General features: G+C 31.4%; 2 long non-coding RNA genes across 2 annotated transcripts; both read left to right on the forward strand.

Moving 5' to 3' along the window:
• The first annotated feature begins 263 nt into the window (after positions 1-263).
• On the forward strand, positions 264-1,546 carry LOC133816710 (uncharacterized). The gene is made up of 2 exons (XR_009885425.1): positions 264-546; positions 1,234-1,546. It is a non-coding gene; the product is annotated as an uncharacterized LOC133816710 (long non-coding RNA).
• Positions 1,547-1,598: 52 nt separating this feature from the next.
• On the forward strand, positions 1,599-4,301 carry LOC133816711 (uncharacterized). The gene is made up of 2 exons (XR_009885426.1): positions 1,599-1,676; positions 4,011-4,301. It is a non-coding gene; the product is annotated as an uncharacterized LOC133816711 (long non-coding RNA).
• Positions 4,302-5,970: the final 1,669 nt, after the last annotated feature.

The following is a 5,970-nucleotide window of genomic DNA, read 5'->3' on the forward strand; positions in this document are numbered from 1 at the left end:
TATTTTCATTATATTATTTTATTATTATAAATGCTTATTTGGAAGCTTATGTGGAGTAAATAATATGATGTGTAGACATTGTATAACATGTGGCATGCCACGTGTGTACATAGTTGGAAAAAATATAAATAAAATATATTTATAATAAATTTGTATTTAAAATTAAAATAAAAACTAAAAATTCTACCTACCCACGTTTTTTTCTTTTCCCCTAAACCCTATCTCTCTATCTTTCTCACTTCTCAGTCGCAACACTCACTCTCTCAACTCCCTCTCCCTCACGCTCGGCGAACAACATGAACGACTTCACAGTTTGTTGAAACCTCTCTCCCTGTGACCTCGCCACCTGACGCGCCGGAGATCGCCGCAGGAGGAGCTTGGAAGTCGCACCGCAGTTGTGGGTTTCGAAGCTTTTTTGGACCTCCACCGTCGTCCAAACTAGATTCCAAGGGAATGATTGTGCTCCGGACACCGAGAGGATGAAAAGCCACCAAAGAATCTGGGTAATTATGAAATCTCTTAAATCTAAAGACGTCAAATCGCAAGGTTTGCTTTCTATCTCGTTTCATTTTCAGAGCTTTTAGTTATTCAAGCTTTGATGGATTTTTCTTATTTGTTCAATTATGCTAGTGGGACATAGATAGGTACTTGGATATGATGGTTTTTGTTTAATATAATGAGTCGATTGAAATTTTGGAAGCAAAATCTAGTTCTCAGTTTCTATTTTTTTTTGCAAAACTGGTTATATACTATTGATTTTGTGGGAATTCATCTTGGGTTTATTCAGAGATTAATGGGGACTTGAACTTCATTTAGTTGATTCCTATTATATGATTGATTTAACTAAACCTGAATTACTTGTTTATCTTTTCCAATTTGCTTTCTGCATCTAAATCTCATTTGTCATGCTTGGCTTATGTGTTTTGATCCCATGACAGCTCGGGTTGGAACTTGTTGGTGAAAGCCTCATCTTTTTTCTTTGTTTTGTTTGCAAAAAGGTTAGGTTCTGATTATTACATATTTGTCGAGCTTTTTTTTTTATGTAAACCCAGTTTTCTTCTTTCCACTTGATGCTGAAACTGAATTTTTTTCAATGGTTTTGTGTTAGTAATATAGGTTGCCAATTAAGAGACGTGTTTTGGGGTTGAAAGAGATTTCATTGTTTGCTTAGAGAAAGATTGTCCTAATATAGTATTTATATGAAGGATTTAATTTAATGCATTACTTTTGTAGGGTCTTGAGTATAAATCTTAGCAACAAAGCAAAGTAGTGTTCAATTACTTGGTGCAATGGCCTATTGTGCTCCTGAGCAATTGTCCCAGTGTCTCCATAAGATTGTACCAAAACTGACAGAGGTCTCTCTTTGTGTTTATGAATTTTTAATTTATTATGTAAAATATGTCATGCTCATACTTAATTTTGTTTATCTTTGTCTTCTTTAAACTCTTAGGAATGTAGGTTTTAACTAATGTCCATCCAAGTTTTTGCTGGTTATGCAGAAGCATAGTAAATATATGTGAAACTTGGCTTTTTATGTGTGTCCAGTTCATTAAAAAAATTTATTTAAATTGTATTGTTCTTCTACCTCTCTTTATTATAGGATATATTGGTGAGTTTGAATATATTGATGACCACCATTCTGGGAAAATTGTGGTGGAGCTCAAGGGTGTTGACAGGTGAGACTCTTGACATCTATAGTTTATTGTTATTTATAAGAAATTGCTAGTTGAATATTAAATGGCAACTCATTCTTACATTATATTTGGCTGGGAGGACATCAAAACTTGATTAAGTAAAATTATAATACAATGATAGGGACACACAATTTTTTCTTACTGTCATTGAATTATAATTTTTTTTGGTTAACCGTGAGACTTGTTCTTGAATAATAAGAATATTGTTGGTTTAATTTGTTTTTTGAGTCATCCAATATGTCTAATTTTCTCTGAAGTAGTGGCTATTTCATATTGAGTTTTACAATTAGTTAAGAATGTTGGTTATGCAAAATAGTGAATAAATTGACTTTGAAGTCTAAAGATGTGTTCTTTGCTCCTGTTTTAAATATTTATTGTTTAAATTGTTCTCAATGCATACTCTATCTGCATTTTGATTCTCTCTCTCTCTCTCCACTATTTTGGAAAAAAATAGAATTTTTTTTGCATCTAAAGAAATTCTTATAGTACTTAATTGAGGATATTTCTTTGTTTTTTTTTTCAACTAATTACAATCTATAGTTATATTATGAGTTATCTTTTTATGTTGTTCATTTAATTATAATGATATATGAGAGGATGATTCTTCATATTTATTCTCTTTTTGTCTTTGGAGATATTTTTAATCTAAAAAAAATTGTTTGTTTTTAGTTTTGTTTTTCTATTGAAATATGACATTAGTTAACAAAAAAAAAAAATGAAAGTGTACCTTTTGAAAAGTGTTAGCTAGTTTTTAATTCTAAATTGTTTGACTTAATTATACTATATATATTTTTGAAAGTGTTTTTCTAAAGCATAAATGAAATTTTCAATCTGTTTTTTAATCCAATTGGAGTGTGTTTTACAATTTATTTCATTGTTACTTTAATTTTTTTTTTTTGCCTATGATGTTCAAGAATAAGTGTACTTATTGTATATTAGTAGTTTTTCTGAGTTGGAAGTTAGTCACACTGAAGCAGAAGCTTAAAGTTTATGCAAACAAACTAAGAATTGGTATTATGTTTCATATTGATATTAAGAAAAGGCTCGAATTTGGTTTAATTTTGTTGTAGTTATCTTAGATCGATCTCATATAGTTTCTTACTATTCTGTGTTTATCTTCTTTGTTCCATTTAAAGTTTGTTAGTTGGAATTTTGAGTTTAATTATTGTGAGATTTATACAAGTTTGAATATGACTTGTCAATTTGTTTCAGTATTATTTATGATATATTTTGAAAAGCTTGTTATTATGTTGTTGTGAAATATCTTTGTTTGTATCTATTTGACGAGTCTTTATAATAATAAACAATGTGTATATAAACATGTTTTGAATCTGATTTTTAGCTTGTTGGTTGGTGTTATGAGGATAAGGGTAAGATATTTGTGTGTCTGGTCTATTTTTTAATCGCTTTGGAGTATGGTTTATGATCTATTTTGAAGATTTATATGTTTTTTTAGATATTTGAATAATAAGTATGATTAGTTTATGTTGGCGATTATGAGACTTGGTGTGCTCGTGTGAATATATGTTGCTAACCAAGTGTTGTAAATGCCCATAAAAATTCATATTACTTTCTTTTTTCTGAAATCCTTATGATGATTAAATTTAAGGATATTTTATTAATTAAATTTTGTAACACCGTTGGCCTCTAGCTTTCTCCATTTATTGAGCCAATCTGCCTATTCAGCCATCGCCACTGCTCAATCCAAAGATGCTTGTCATCTGTTTTGAGGCTTTGAGTTGTATTTTCCTATTTTGTTTTTGTCTAAGGTCATAGACTGGTTTTGTCTTAGTTCATGATCTTGTTTGTTTAGTAAGTTCTTTGATTTTATTGTGCGATTAAATTTACTTGTGGTGGCTTTAAGAGTTAATTTCAAATTTGTGGCTTTATGAGTTTTGGATTGTTGGCTTGGTGGTTTTGATGTAACTTTTATGATTTATGTTGATTAAATCCCTAATAATTTGAAGGGTTTATGTTGATTGATTGTTCTGAGGCAATTTTTTTTATGCTCCGTTTGAGGTAATTTTTTATAATATGTATCGATCCTTTTTTGTTGCTCTGGTTTGTTGTTAGGCAATCTGTTGTGGTAGGTGTCATTGTTACTTTGAATTATTTTGGCCTATGATGTTCAAGAATAAATATACTTATTTTATGTTGGTGATTATGACACTTGATGTGCCCATATTTTATTTTTATTTTTAATATATGTTGGTATCTCAAGTGTCGTAAATGCTCATAATAATAAGTCATATATTTTCTGAAATCCTTATGATGATTAAATTGGGGATATTTATTTTGCTTAAATTAATTATAAAGTCCTTCTCACTGGCGCCAATTCGAACCCCACCTCCGGCCATTGTCGGTGTCCACCTCCCAAAGTCATCATCGACATTCACAATAAGTTCAGTCAGAGAAAAGGAGGCTCTCATGCAATGATCCCAAAGTGAAGAATAGGAAGAATGTCAAGAAAAATGACATTATTGAGTTTTCAATGACCTAAAAATAATGTATAGATATTTTTTTATGAAATGTGCTTCTTAATAAGCAATGAATATTGTATAATATATGTTTGCTTATTTTTTTATTAAAGTTAAATAATTTATTTGATTAATAATGTGAAATATTTTTCAAATTAATTACTTTCATTTATTATTTATATTAAATAAAATTTATATATAATTAAAATTACCTACATAGAAATATTATATTTAATCACAAATAAATAAGTGTAGGTAAAAATAAGTATAATACAACATTTAGTGTCACATAACCGATAAAAAGGGGATAAGTAACACAATCATTCGAATTTCTCGTAGCACGTGGACAAATTATTGTCTGACACATGGAGCAACCACAAGATGCCAAGTGGTGGTTTTGATGTATGCCACGTAGGATACCACTTCATCAGACACATAAACTATGGACACCATGTCAGCAGACATGTAGGATGCCACATCATCAAACACGTCATCTGCTGACTCATCAATTGATTTATAACTTAGTGGGGTCCACTGATTCTTTTACCTACCAGTATTAATAAGTGTAGGTAAAGACTCTTTCCCCATTAACCTTTACCTACCAATCTCGACCAATTCAATATTGGTAGGTAAACCATATTACCCACCATTGGACTAGTTTTACCTACACTTACAATTGGTAGGTAAAGACCCCATTTTCTTGTAGTGATAATTGCGTGTTATGTGTAACTGTTATCATGCGTGCATGGCCCATGCACACATGAGTTGTATGGAAGAGCAAAATAGTAATTTTATGAACCAAAGAAATGTTGTTTTGATTATGATATAGGCTCGTTGAAAGATTGTGAAAATTTCTTGGCTTGGACCTGAGGTAAGGAAGTTAGATAGATTCTATGATTTTATGCTATGAATGGTAAGATTGTTGTATGAATGAATTGTTATGAAATATGAATGCCATAATGTGATGATATGTTGAATATGATATGTGTATGGATGTTAGATACATCAAACAAGTTATGATGTTAGATACATCAAACAAGTTACGATGTTAGATACATCAAACAAATTACGATGTTAGATACATCGAACGAGTTACTATAGCTAAAGACGTAACTCCTAGGGCGGACGCGCCGAGGTTATTCAAGGACCAGAGACTCCTGTTTACCTCATAGGGTGACATGGACAACTAGTGAGCCATGCTCATCATGTATGCTGTATGATTGTGATATGATGACATGTTACGATTACGTTATGATATGCAACGATGATATGTTATGATATGCCATGATGTTTTAGATGAACGTTAGTGTTTGTATTGTTGTATTCTTACTTGCTTATTGTTTGTACTTCCTTACTGGACTTTTAGCTCTCCTCCTTACTTTCCTCCCAGGTAGCAAATAGGATTTCTTTATGGCACGCGTGGTGACGTGAGGAGTTCTATCATCGTGGGGTGTATGGCGTGGGGTAATCCTATGGACGGAAAAATGATCATCGTAGAACGCCATTTAAATTATGTTTTATTTTAGGAGACTTTCCTAAATTATCAGTGGGACTCAGTTATTTAATTTTTGTTTCTTTGAACTTTGCATAAAAATCTATGTTTTCTTTTAAAACTTATGGCGCCAACTTGCATGGTTTTAAGCAAGTCCCCAATGAGACTTTGATAATGAGTGGTATTCTTTTATAAACTATGTTATGCGAATGTTCTGTAAGTATTAGTCTAGGGCATTCTTTACAGAGCTCAATTCAACACTCAACCTCTTAGCAAGCCTCTGAACGTTTTGACTGAGTCTTAAGCC

Source organism: Humulus lupulus, chromosome 2, assembly GCF_963169125.1.
Source record: "Humulus lupulus chromosome 2, drHumLupu1.1, whole genome shotgun sequence".
Lineage (NCBI taxonomy): Eukaryota > Viridiplantae > Streptophyta > Magnoliopsida > Rosales > Cannabaceae > Humulus > Humulus lupulus.